Raw genomic sequence first — 14,424 nt, 5'->3', positions numbered from 1 at the left:
GCTTCATTACAACCGGCAAAAGTAGAGCTAAGATAAATGAATAGTACTTCCATAAAGCTTTCAACGGGTACTCCGCAGTCATTTCCAAATTTTACTTCATAATTATCTTCGCAAATACGGAGAGAGAGAGAGAGAGAATAACTTTATTGAGAATGCTGCAGAATCGATTAGGCTCCCTCCACGCAGGAAGGACGAGCTTTCATCGCGACGCGGCCACTACGTCAGTCTCGTGCGTTATGCTCCTCGAGGTCTTGCTCCCTCGCTACTGCCGCGGGTCCGAGAGGGCCGCCGCCCCCTTCCTGGGGGTGCCGCCCCCTTATCCTCGGTTTCGCTAGGTCGCTGCCTTCCTAGAGCTGCCGAGACCTGCTGGACGGCCTTGAGTTGTGTCTCTTGATTGTAGATCCTCGTTGCAGCCTCTAGCTGCGGCGGGATCGTCGTCTTCTCACTGGCTTCTCTCGGATTTACACCACAGTCCCAAAGGATGTGAGCCGCGGTAGCTCTCTCCTTCGCACACAGTCTACACACGTCATTCGTGTACACACTCGGACACACGTGCTTAGCTAGCACCGGGGTGAGCAGGGACCCTGTCTGTAATTGTCTGTATAACACTGCCTCCTTCCGGGTAGGCCCCGGGTGAGGTGGGGGCATAGTCTGTCTGTTCAGTCTGTACCATTTCACTATTTCGTTGAAGGTGGTCATCTTGTCCTTGGCACTGTACCGCGACCAACACTCCGAGTCGGCCTTGTTTGCAGCCGCGCGGTTGGTTAGTCCTGGCGCAGCCGCGTTGGCTGTCTCGTTGTGGTTCGCGTTCCCGCGTTCCGACACGTCACTGCCCATGTAGGCCGGAAACCACTTGATCACAGCAGCACTTTTGCGCCCGATTTCTTCGACGTTGCGCAGTATGCGCGCGGCCTCACTACATACCACACCCTTGGCATAGTTCTTCGCTGCAGCTCTAGAGTCACACAGCACTGTAGTGCATCCGGGGTCGGAGACGGCCAAGGCGATAGCCACCTCCTCCGCTTGGTGTGCTTATCGAGTCCGGACGCTCGCTGCAGTCTTCGTTGCACCCGTCAATGCTCCGACGACCACAGCCGCGTATGCGTCGCTGCTGCCTCGATACAGCGCCGCGTCCACGTAGGCGGCGCCTTCTTCTCTGGCGTGGAGGTCCACGAGAGCCCTGGCCCTCGCCAACCTCCGCTCCTTGTTGTGCTCGGGGTTGACGTTCTTCGGGATCGGGCAGACCCTGAGTTTTCTATTGATTCTATGCGGTATAGGTACGTTGTTCTGCTGCTTGCCTTCGCTCGGCTCGAGGCCAAGGTCCCGCATTATCTGTCATCCGGTTCTCGTTTCAGAGAGACGTTCGAGTTGCGCCGTGCTATGTGCCTCGGCTATTTCGTCCAGCGTGTTGTGGACTCCCAGCGCCATGAATTTTGCGGTGCTCGTGCTCCCGAGGAGACCGAGTGCCGCCTTATACGCCTTGCGTATGGTGGCGTCTAACTTGTTACGTTCACTCGGCCTCCAGTTGTGGAAGGCGGTGACGTACGTTATGTGGCTAACTGCAAAGGATTGAACGAGCCTAGTCAGGCTCTCCTCCTTCATCCCCGCTCTTCTGTTAGACACCCTCTTGATGAGTCTCATTGCCGCGGCCGCTTTGCCCGCGAGCTTGTTCACCGTTTCACTGTTGACTCGATTTCGCTCGATGAGCAGCCCGAGCACTCGAATCTTCTCGACGTCCTCCCGCCGTCTTGATCGTGATCTTGGGATGCTCGTACTTGAATTCCATATTCTTTCTTTTCCTGCCCGCTCCTTTCCGTGGAATCACCAGCAGCTCTGACTTGGCCGGAGAGCAGACGAGTCCAGACCCGTCCAGCTGCTCCTCGATGGCGTTGACCGCTTCTTGCAGCGTTGTCTCGATGTGTCCGTCGCTTCCTCCCGGTATTCATAGCGTAACGTCGTCGGCGTAGATGGTGTGCCGGACTCCCGTTACTCTTTCTAGCCGGTTGCCCACCCCGATCATCACGAGGTTGAAGAGTAACGGGGAGATCAACGAGCCCAGCGGGGTTCCGACGCTGCCCAGCTTCTTCTCTTCGAGCTGCAGGTCTCCCGCGCAGATTTCGGTGGTCCGTTCCGTCAGGAAGTCTTTGATGTACTCGTATGTCTTTCTGCCCATGTTTAGCCTGGATACTTGGGCCAGGATAGCCGAGTGCCTCACTTTATTGAAGGCGCTCTGCCGGTCCAGCCCAAGTATGGCTCTGTTGTCCTTGGAGGCCGTCATATCGTCGATGATCTCGTTCTTCAGTAAGATCATGGCGTCTTGCGTCCCGAGCTTGTTCCGAAACCCTATGATGGAATTCGGGTAGAGCTCCGATTCTTCCAGGTAACGCTGCCACCTGTTCATGAGAACGTGCTAGAGGCCCTTTCCCACGCACGAAGTGAGCGAGATCGGCCAGAGGTTCCTTATGTTTGGTGGTCTGCCAGGCTTGGGGATGAGGATCGTCTTGGCTGCTTTCCATTGCTTGGGTATCGTTCCATCTTGCCAGCACTTGTTGTAGAATTTCGTAAGCGTTTCGATGGCCGCTTCGTTGAGGTTCTTGAGCGCTCTGTTGGTCACTCGGTCGGGACCCGCGGCGGACCTACCATTGAGATCCTGCAGAGCAGCTCTGACTTCCCATGTCTCGATGTCTCGATCTAGCGTCTCGTTCTCGTTGCCTTGGTAATCCGGGTGTCTTTCCGTGGGGGTGGTCGGTAGGTACTTGGCGTCCAAGTTCCGCTTGATCTCGTCCTCTCCATGTTCGCAGATTTCCTTGTGTAGGATCCTGGCCAGGTTGTTGTGTTGGTGGCCCTTGATCTTTGTTTCGTCGAGGAGGTGCCACAGCATGTTCCACGTCTTGCCCTTTTGTAACTGTCCGTCGGCTTCATTGCAGGCCTCGTTCCATTGTTGGGTGCCTAGCACCTTGCAGTGAGCCTCGATCTGCCTGTTGAGCTCGGCGATCTTCTTCCTTAGACTTCGGTTCGTTCGTTGCTTTTGCCACCTCGCCTTTATGGACTGCTTGGCTTCTATCAGGTGGGCGAGCCGACTGTCCATCTTGTCTATCCGTTCGTCCGTTTCCAGCTCTTTGGTGGCTCTTTCCGTCGTCTCAACGACGTTAGCCGCCCATTGTTCGATGCCCATAATGTCCAGTTGCACCGCGGGTAGTGCCGTTCGAAAAGCGTCCCAATCCGTAATGCGATGCTTCCTTATGCCGGTGTTGCCTTGGCCTTCGAGTGGTACGACGACCTCCACGATGTAGTGATCGCTGCCCGGCTCTTGTTCCGTGTTTCTCCATTCCGCTTCTCTCGTTCTTCCTTCGGTTTTGACGAAGCTAAGGTCCGGAGTGGTGTCCCTCGTAACCGATGTACCGATCCTGGTGGGAAAGACCGGATCCGTGATTAGGTTGAGTCCCACGTCGGTGGCATCTTGCATCAGCTCTCTTCCCTTGACCGTCGTTCTTTGGTTGCCCCAGCCTTGGTTCGAAGCGTTAAAGTCTCCGCACACTAGGAGCGTATTGCTCCCCGCGACTCTACTTGCCTTGTGAAGTTGTGCCTTGAACTTCTGTTGTCCGTGAGACGGATTGCTGTAGACGTTCACCATGAAAGTGCTCTCCTTCCTCTTCTTGCCCGTAATTACTTCCACCGTGCAGTGCTCGATGGCGCTTCTGCCGATCAGTTCGTGTTCCATGAAGGTGATCCCTTTTCTAACGAAGGTGCATACCCCTCTGCCCTTGCCCTTGGACGTGTCCTTTTCGCTCGGCGGACTGTCGTGCGACCGGTAGCCCGGGAGTCTCGGTGTCTCTTCGCTGTGTGTTTCTTGTATCATTATTACGTCTGGTTGCTTGTTCCAGGGCGCGCACACCATGAAAGTCTGGGACGTCGCTCATACCGTGAAAAGTCGGGGACAACGAACTTCGCGCAACTTCCGCATACGACATGCGAGGCTGTGGCTGCCGTGTCTCGGGCTGTGGTGTGTCCCTTCGCTCGGGGACTTGGACTGCCTGCCTGATTTCCTCCCGGACGACCTCAGCCAGAGCGAGTCGCGGTACCGATGCCGGAGCCACCTGAAGCTTTTGGAGCTCTTCTCGAACAACAAGCCTAATTAGCTCCCGCAAGGCGTTGGTATTGTCAAACGGTATAGCGAGAGGGTCACGCGATAGGGTCGACACGTCGCGGTTGTACAGCCTTGTTCGCTGCTGCAGTGCCTTTTCCATTGATATGGCTTCCGCGAGAAACTCTGCAACGGTCTTTGGTGGATTGCGTATTAGGCCACCGATAACTCTTGCTTGACACCGCGCATCAAGTGCCTTAGCTTCTTTTCTTCCGGCATGGACGGATCCGCGCGTCGGAAAAGTCGGCACATATCTTCTACAAACATTGCGACGCTTTCGTTCGGCCGCTGTACTCTCGCCTGGATTGCAGATTCAGCTCGCTCCTTGCGATCGGGGCTGGCATATGTGCTGATTAGTTGCCGTTGGAATTCGTCCCATGTTGATAAGACCGCCTCACGGTTCTCAAACCATGTCCGCGCATAGTCCTCGAGGGCAAAGTAGGCATTGCGTAGCTTGCGCTCCGGTGTCCAGCCGTTGAATTCTGCGACACGCTCGAAGTGATCGAGCCAGTTCTCAACATCCTCGAAGGTGTCTCCATGGAAGGATTTCGGGATTAGCGGCTGGTTAAGGACGACCGCGGTCGGTGCGGTTGAGGAAGAAGATGGAACTGATGTACTCATCTTTCTGACTCTGTTGGGTAGAGGCTCGTACTCAGGTGGCAGTCCTTGAAGTCGACGGCTTGTCCGTACGTGAACAGGAGTCAGCTCGACCGAACTTCGTACTGGGCTTGTAGACGGGGTTCGATCTGGAAGCGGTAGCATGTACCCAGCACCTCCACCAGAAAAATGTAACGTAGATCGTAGACGGAGACTTGAAAAAAACAGACGCTTCTCTTTAATGGCGGACCAGAAGAAGAGCGTGCAGCCTACGCGTTTCGTCGTCTTTAATGGCACCGACTATTGCGCGCGCCATCCCGCGGTGCGGGAGCCCCACATCATTGTGTCAATATTGAAGCGTAGGGGGATGGATGAGAGGGGCCAGTCTGGTGTCTATTGGGATATGGTGTTCGATGGCGGTAGGTTGTGCTGTGGGGAGAAGGGGGGTAGAGAGCGGGGGGAGCTGTGTGAGGTGTGCTTCGAGAAGGCCGACCATCTTCTGGAGTATGGATTCCTTGCAGCGTTCCATGTGTGTTTCCAACTTTGTAGTGAGGTCAGAGAGAAGAGAATTGAGCTTACTTTCGAGGCGGATCTCAAGATCTTTTAGTTTTTTGTCGAATTGGTCGGAGAGCTCTTTCAGTTTGGCGTGGACATCAATCGGCCCGGAGGCACGGGGTGGGGGAGTCATACGTTGTTTGAGGATGGTGACTGAGGGGGAGCGGTATTGGTTTGTGTTAGGGTAGGAGGTGAAGTTGAGAGAGAAAGAGTAGGAGAGGCAAGTGAGCGCTGTGAGGCGGCTTAACTCCTCCCGCAGGGCCCGCAGCTCCCCTTCGTTGTGGTCTGGAATTTTCTGGTTGGAGACAGGCGGCAATCTCCTCACACGGTCGGCCCATGTGAGGAGCTGGCGGGGCCTGTAGCTGCGGTCACGGGAGGCGGAGCGCGCGCTGCTTGCACTGCGCGATGACTTTCGAGGGGCTGGCGTCTGCTCCCGGACTGGTGTCCGGCAGCTGGCTGGGTAGTGCGTGGTAGTGGGCGGGCGTACCGGTACTTGCATTGTATGTTCCCAGTATGATGCCTGTCCCCACAGACGATGCCCTTGGGTGGGCAGGTTGGGGGCTCGGTCGGCGTGTGCTTTCCACCGCAATTGTGGCAGCATCCGCTGGCTGGTGCGGGACAGACATCCTGGCGGTGTCCGATGCGGCGGCAGTTGTAGCATGCCTCTATTTTGGGTCGATGGGGAAAACATGTGTGAACACCCGCCCCAAAGCGGATAGCTTTGGGCAGAGGGTCAGTGGCGAAAGTGGTCCAGTGGCGAAAGTCGATTTATGATTTCAGCGTGTGACTCACCACTGTGGGCCATATGAATGATGCCCCGCACGGCTTCTTCTTTCTTCTTTCTGGGGTTTTACGTGCCAACACCAGTTCTGATCATGAGACACGCCATAGTGGAGGGCTCCGGATTAATTTTGACCACCTGGGGTTCTTTAACGTGCAATACAACACAAGCATACGGGCGTTTTTGCATTTCGCCTCCATCGAAATGCGGCCGCCGCGGCCGGGATTCGATCCCGCTACCTCGTGCTCAGCAGCGCAACGCCTTAGCTGACTGAGCCACCCCCGCACGCCATCATCAGGCGGAGCGAGGTAGGCGGTGGCATCAGTTGAGCTAGTGCCGATGGTAATTGAGGTGATTTGGGCATAAGGCCGAGCTCGAGCCTCCACTGAAGTGCTGATCGGGAAGGTGTTGTTGGCTGGGTACAGCCGCACCTGGGCGAGCGCTTCCTGCGGGGTTATTTTAGTCACTGCGCATATCGCTGTGAAAAGCCTCCTTGGATACGTCGAAACCGCCGCGTGGTCGAACCTTAAGGTCGCCACGCGGGAGTTGCGGAAGAGGCGCGCTTCGCAAACGCACCTGGCGTTGCGCAGCTATAGTGGCGCCCCATGTCGGGATTTCTCAGTTGGGCGGCCGTCGCCGTCGTTGGGTTCCGGTAACAGCCCTGCGGAGTGTTGCGGAGATTGACTGGCAGTCGCCAGGCGGTATCGGTCGCGGAGTCGCAGGATGGTCCCCCATTCTCCGTTTTGGACTTCGGCGGGGTCGATTTCGGTGCCAACTACTTGATAGTCCATGGCTGAGTGGGCTGTGGGGGATCGCGGGCGCTAGGCCAAAAGTAGGCCTAGCTCCGGCGGGCGCCGGGGAAACAGAGAAAAGGGCGAAAAATACGACCTGGGTGGGCTAGCGATAACCCGGTGGGTCAAAATGTGCGGCTCACCTTCCCGGATGCGATGATGGCAATATTGAGAGCGTCAGGTCAAAATTCCGGTCGCTATGGACTTTGAAGAAGGAGCCCATATGCGGCGCGTCCGCTCGCAGAGACCCCGAAAAACCTCATCATAGCTTTGTGCGTGCTGTGTGTCCTCGGCGTTCAGTGTGCGTTGAAGCAATAGACAACACGAACGTCACTTCACTCGCTGCTGCTGCCGCGTTTCATCACGCCAGCATTTTGACCGCGAGTGTCCGCGTTCATGCTCAGTTCATGTTTTCTGTGCGCGCTGACACTATGCTTGGTAATTAGTTAGCAAGCGAATGTTTACAAGTTGATACGGCCGATAAAAGTACTATCCTTATTTCTTATGGCTCTCTGCTAGTTTGCTACCGCGATAGATGCTTCACCTATCGAGAGAAGCCTGCTCAGCGACTTTTTATTGCGATAGCAATTATATGGACACTTCAACCGGATTTCTGCCGTCGGCGTCGCTGTCGTCGTCGCCGTCGCCGTGAGGTTCCCTATAGATAAAATCTTCGCCGCGCGCCGTATGCCCGAGCGGAAGCATGCGGGGACGCGCGCTATCACGGAGAGCGAACGCACTCACCTCCCACGCGCAAGCAAGGAAGCAGAAAGCCAGCGCCGGAGGGAGCGGCGGGGGGGGGGGGGGGGGGGCGCACTTCTGCTCTGCCAACAACCGCGCTCGTCGCTCGTCCGCACCGTCTCTGATCTCCCACGGCTCTGACCTTTATGTGCCGTGCATTCGCCGCTCAGTTTCCGTTGAAGCAATAGACCGCACGTACCTTCGCCCGCTGCGGCGTATGCTTGCTGCCAGCATTTTGACAGTCGTTGTCTGCAGTCATTCAGTGTGATCTATTCGTGTTTGTTTGTGCGCACTCACACCACGCTTGTTCATTCAGTTAGTAATAGTCGGGCCACATTTTCCAACGCACGCTACACATGCAATGCTGCCCGGATCGGCACTGCAGCGCTACAGGTGTGTCCCTTCGCACGCGCTGCCCACGGGAAGCGCTTCTCATCAACACCACCGTTTCACACGCGCCTTCTCGTGGTCATCGAGTCTCTCTTCATGTCGGTCTACTTACGCCGCAGCACACCTGCTTACTTAATCAGCTCATGCTTACTACAATTCATATTGCTACCAAAGCCACTCACCTTACTTCGTATGACATTGGTGTGTTGCTATCGCATTCATTGCTTCGCCCTTAGGGCGAAACTGTGACATTTTTTGTTGATTGCAGTTTTACTCTTTTACCAGTCCTTGTTTGATTTCACCATCAGCGTTTACTTTTAGTGCTGTTCTGTGTTTACACCCGTCAAGTCGTTTTTAGCAGTAGTTACGAGTGCTCATTGATTTGTAACTGCTTTTCCGTGATGGCCGGCCAAGTCACAGATAGCGTATGACATGTGTGTCAGTTTCAGTTTCAGTTTATTTTAGCGTCCTCTGCCTTATGTTGCGTACAACGAAAAATCTGTTGATATCCGGTGCATCGTCCTGTCCATTTTTCGGACATCCCGTCGTCTCCGCTGTTTCGCCATAATCATAGCCATGTCTACTAGGGGGCAGGGAGCACACTTGCCCCCCCCCCCCCATGTCGGAAGTGGGGGGCAATGTAGGCCATTTGGACTCCATCCCACCGTTTTCGAAAGCGGACAATGTCGGCTCCACGTGGGACAATCGAACAAAACAACGACTACACCAAGTTGTCTTTCAGAATAGCACCCATGTCATTAGGAGATTAGTCATGGTCACCCATGTCAAGAGGTCATTAGTAAAAAGAAGAAGCTGGATTTCACAAGAGTAATGTTTCCTGAAGCCTTGTTGTTGCATACAGAAGTTGTTACTTTCAAGGAAAGTTACAAGATTGGATCCATCATAGGAAAAAAAAGTCATTGCAAGCTTGGGAGCAATGCACGATATATAATTCGAGAATGAGGCAACAAAGTGGTTTTGAAGAACAATACAGCACTGATTGCTTGGTATGATATCACCTTGCTCATCGCAGAGCTGAATTTTCTGTTTTTTTTTTGACCCAGTCAGAATACTCCAAAACTTCTGTGGATTGGGTTGTAACGAAGATTGAAGTGTATAGGTGAAAAAATTGTCTGTGGCTACCCTAAGTGCCTGTTTAAACTCTAACACGTTGTTCTGGTACACTGCCCACCTTTCACTACTATCATAAAGTGACGCACTATGATACAACATCTCTTTTTTTGGCGAAGGCGGTTATGCGCAGACGTATACCAAGGGAAACGGAAAGAACGCACACTACGCCGTGGAGCATACTTATCTATTAGTAATAAGACTTGGTCTTTGAAGATAGACCAGTTCTGTTCAACTGAGCGCTGTGAAAAGCTGCCTAAGAATTCATAACAAAACTCTTCCAATTCGGCATTAACTCGAAGTTAGCCTTCTTGTATTCGAAAATTACCTTAGTAGAATTGGCTTTCCGTAAAGATTTAATGTCGCACTTAAACCAGTGCATGCAGTGATCGCTAAGGCCGGGCAGATGTGTTAAACTGCAAATATAATCAGGCTCTCTGGTTAGAACTAAATCTAACAGACTGGAAGAAGTGGTGCGCATGGGCCTTTTCACAAGCTGCGTTAAATTGAAGTCGTTTCAAAAGTTTATGAAGCGCGTAGCCTCGGAGGTAAGTGATGGGGAAGGACCACTGCTTTTATTTCACGAGATATCGGAGAAATTCAAATCGCCATGAAGAATGATAGGAGAGGAAGGGTACCGAACAATTGCATTGTGTAAGGCATCGCTGCTATTAGTGACACCATTAATTTCAAAAAGATTGCCAACGACTTCATATGTACTCACCACTCCTCTCTGTAATGCCCTTGGGCCTTGAGAGTATGTAAATAAATAAATAAATAAAAGACGACGAAGCGCGTAGGCTGCATGCTCTTCTTCGGGTCCGCCATTAAAGAGAAGCGTCTGTTTTTTTCAAGTCTCCGTCTACGATCTACGTTACAATATGGTGGGAAGGGGCAACAGTAATTATCTGCACGTCATAACCTGTAACTGCCGCGGCTACCGGGGCAAGCGCGCGCCCTTTAAGCTTCTACTTCCTACACTTTCTCCAACGCCCCAAGTCCTTCTCCAAGATACTGCCACTCAAGCCGCACTCTCCGGTTACAACTCCACACACTCTGACACCACAAACACACCCAGGGCATCCACACTTGTGTACCGCACCCTAACACATCACGTCAGAGGCGCCCTGCGTGATCACCAAAATTTCCACCGCACACATACACTCCCATCCATCTTTATTACCAATATCTACCATCCCCCATCCAAACCAATGGCCACGTTGGACTCCCTCCTCCGAGAGCTGCACCGCCTGGTAGGGAAGCACCCCCTACTAATCGGTGGGAATTTCAATAGTCAACACACTGACTGGGGATACTAAACAACCACACACAGAGGTCGCAGGCTCTGGCTGCTCCTGCAGAACCTCCAAATTTCCGTCCACAACAACTTTCAGACCCCTACGCGAATCGGCAACAGTGTCAACACAGACACTAGTCTGGATCTGGTGCTCAGCTGCTCCCTCCGTGATGTGACTTGGACGAGAACACAACACACACTGGGCAGTGATCATTACATGGTACAAGTCACGGCCCATTCAAACCACCCCGGCACACCTACATGACAAACAAGCTCAATAACTGAGATGCTCTCCGCACCACGGGGACTGCCAGTCCTGACAACCCCATCACCGACATCAACGACTGGGTACTCTCTTCAGACTGACATCCAACACCATACACAGCAGATTCAAACCACCACAGACGACCCCACCGACACCCGACTCGCCCACCTCTGGGAGGCCTACCACAGCCTCCTAGAGAGGTGGAAACGGGGTAAAGATAACAAAACACTCAAAAAACGTTTAGCCACTCTACAATCCAAAATTCAACTACATTCGGAAGAGCTATGCCGCTCCAATTGGGGACAAGTATGCGATGGTATCGCCCGGAGACTGTCCGCAAAACGGGCGTGGCACCTCCTCCGACACCTCATCGATCCGTCGAAAGCAAAAAAACACCACCCAGCACCACGTCACCCGGCTCATACACGGACACATGGACAACCCCGATGCTCTCTTGGATACACTCCGCGACACATACAGCTAACCCGTCATACCAACTCCTCTCCCCTCATATACAGGACAGGCGAACCCCGAACTCGATACCGCCAAACAGAAGCGGAGGTCAGAGCAGCCCTCCTGACTCTCCGCACCAAATCCGCACCCGACCAGGTCTCTAACACAGCTATCCATAATCTGGACGATCGATCGATCGTTCGCATCACCGAGTATTTCAACGAGTGCTGGAAGGAGGGCACCCTCCCCAAGTCCTGGCGCCACGCGAAGGTAATCTTCATTCCAAAGCCCAACAAATCACTTACACTTCAAAACCTTCGCCCAATCTTGCTAACCTCGTGTCTCGGAAAGCTTTTCGAGCACGTCGTATCAGCGAGGCTCACACAGCACATGGCAGACCATGACTTATACCCTCACAGCATGGTGGGATTCCGTCCTCATTTGTCCGCACAAGACGCCATGTTGCAAATCACCCATGAGATCTTCGACCCACTCATTCCAGGCTACACCAAGGCAGTCTTGGCTTTGGATTTATCCAAAGCCTTTGATCGTGTAGAACATCCTGCGATCATGACTGCACTCTCCCCACTGAATGTGGGTGCGCGTGCGGATACCTACATTCAGGCCTTTCTCACAGCACGCACGGCTGAGCTTCGCTTCGGCCCGCTCACCTACCCCACATACTCTCTAAAAAGCGTCGGCACACCGCAAGGGTCCGTCCTCTCACCTTTCTTATTTATTATCACTCTGATCCCCCTAGCACGACAATTGGCAACCGTTCCTCGCCTGAAACATACTCTATATGCTGACGACATCACGCTATGTGGTCTACCCATGGCAGTGATGGCGCCATACAGGACACTATCCAAGCAGCCGCCAATCTGACCCAAAACTATGCAGTTAGCGCAGGACTTTCCTGTTCCCCAGAGAAGTCCGAGATGATCTGCATCCGTCCCAAGAACCACAACTCACAATGCTCCCCCATCTTCATCGAACTGGAGGGCAGACTAGTACCGGAGGTGAAAACTCTCCGGATATTGGGTATGCATATCTAGAGTGATGGGAAGAACACTACACTCTGGAAACTCAAGCAGGTGGTAGGGGCGATCTCGCACCACATCCGCCGGGTCTCGGGCTACCACAGGGGCATGAGGGAGCGTGACCTATGCCACCTTATTCACGTTTTGTATTCAGCCGTGTCCTCTACTCCTCCCCCTACCTCCAGCTCTCTTGCTGTGAAAGTGACGCCATGGATGCTCTCATTAGTCGGGCATACAAAGTCGCCCTCCACCCTCCTATAAATACACCTACCGACCGACTCTTACAACTAGGCCTTCACAACACAATCGGGAAACTTGTAGACGCCCACCGCCAACCACAATACATTCGTCTCACACAAACGACACTGACCGGTGCATCCTGCATTCCCTTGGAATCCGGATACAAGCCAACGATCCGACATTACGCCCCATATAAAGACCCTTACACCGCGAACTTCTCATTAAGCCGCTCCCCCGTAACATGCACCCCAACCACCACGATAAGCGCCGCAGAGCTCGCGCTACAGCCCTCCACCGATATTACGGCTCTGAACCGGACGCCGTATGGGTGGACGCAGCCTGCACGGGCAATGAAGCGCTCGCTGCAGTGGTGGATAACTCTCTCCCCCATCGGAACACACACACTCCCCACAGACACCTCTCCCGAAGCTGCAGAGGAAGGCGTCATTGCACTAGCCATCGTCAACACAGAAGCACAGTATGTTTTATCAGATTCCAAAACTGCAATTCTAAATTTCGCACGAGGCCTAGTCCACGGTCCTGCTTTTCGCATACTGGACTCGCCCGCTGCGCCCCCGCCCCGTCATGTGGAGCTGATTTGTGTGCCCGCGCACTGCGGGAATCCTGGAAACGAGGCCGCAGGCCGCTTAGCCCGAGGTTCTTTACACCGGTTTAAACCGGGCTCTTGCGGCCTCCGATACGGGATTCATGAAGGAGCGCGCGCACACTTTCAACGAGCTGACGCATGCCTCCAAGGCGGCGCGCCGGCTGTATCCTCCAGCGCACGAATCTTTTAGCAATCGACAAGCAACCCTTTGGCGCCAATTACAGACTCCCCTCTCCTCTCATTCTTTCTCACTATCACCCACTCTTCCTCACTTCAGCCTATTCTCTGTCCGGAACCTCGTGCTTCTGCTGTCCATATCCTTTCTCATTGCCCGGCGGATCCTCCCCCGCGGGGCCTAGAGCACCTGAAGACTTGGGAGGACTGGGAGACCCTGCTCCGCTCCGGAGAACCGGTCGTGCACACCATGGCTACTGACCGGTCTACCTGCCTTATGGACCGGACAAACAAACGCTTGAGTGCCGTGGGGTGGGGGCCCTGGAGCCTGCGTGCTCGAAACTCCTCAGTCTCTATAATAAAGTTTCTATGATGATGATGAAAGCTACTAGCCGCCGACGCACCTAGACGCTGCACCCAAGGCAGATCGCTCTCAAGATACGGCCACGCAGCCACGCGCAGCCATACGGAGTTGCATGCGCAGTAAAATGCCGCTTCCCCACCCTCTGCTCGCCCCGATGCCTCTCAACGTTGTCTGCCTCGCGCGTGACGGAAGACGGCGCGCTTCTTGCCCGCTTTTCTCCCTTTACCCCGGGCGAGATTGAGCAGCGATCGTCGACTCCCTTCGCACGCTTTCAGTCGCACATAGGCCGTGCGGCGACGCTGTTATCGGAAAGACACGCGGCCCAGGTGGCGCTGCAAATGATGATGTTGACTTAATGGCATCCCCTTTGAAACGGGGCGGTGACAGATAGTTCATTAACTGATACCCGTAGTTAAGCATAGAATGGCATATAATAGCCTGCTTGATTTAATCAGGTATACTACACATGTTCTTTATCTAGCATTTTTGTATACCTCTCTTTAATCTTTTTTTTCTTTTTTTCCCCCGAAATGTACCTTGTACCGCTACCTATGATTTTAGGAGATCAGGTCGTATCATTCTCTTCTCTGCTTGTTTCCACCAGTACTCTATTCGTCTCTTGCTTATCTCTACGGCTGATCGGTTGATGTTTCCTTCCACTTTAAACCCAAGCGCTTCTGGAAGTTGTACGTTACCTACGGTTCTCGCTGGATGAATCCCTTCGCATTCCATTAGGATGCGCTGAGTGGCCTCCGGATCTTTACTGCAGTATACACATGCCTCATCTAGTTCCGAATATTTGCTCCGGTATGTTTTGGTCCTTGGGCAACTGGTCCTTTTTGTTTCCATTTGTG

The 14,424-nt window shown here is 53.6% G+C and overlaps 1 pseudogene; it reads right to left on the bottom strand.

The window, feature by feature from the left end:
- Positions 1-218: 218 nt before the first annotated feature.
- LOC119447424 (uncharacterized) lies at positions 219-3,088 on the bottom strand (annotated as a pseudogene).
- Positions 3,089-14,424: the final 11,336 nt, after the last annotated feature.

This window comes from Dermacentor silvarum, chromosome 1 (genome assembly GCF_013339745.2).
Source record: "Dermacentor silvarum isolate Dsil-2018 chromosome 1, BIME_Dsil_1.4, whole genome shotgun sequence".
NCBI classification, from domain to species: domain Eukaryota; kingdom Metazoa; phylum Arthropoda; class Arachnida; order Ixodida; family Ixodidae; genus Dermacentor; species Dermacentor silvarum.
Note: the sequence above shows the minus strand (reverse complement) of the source record. Positions and strands in the feature narration are given on the sequence as shown.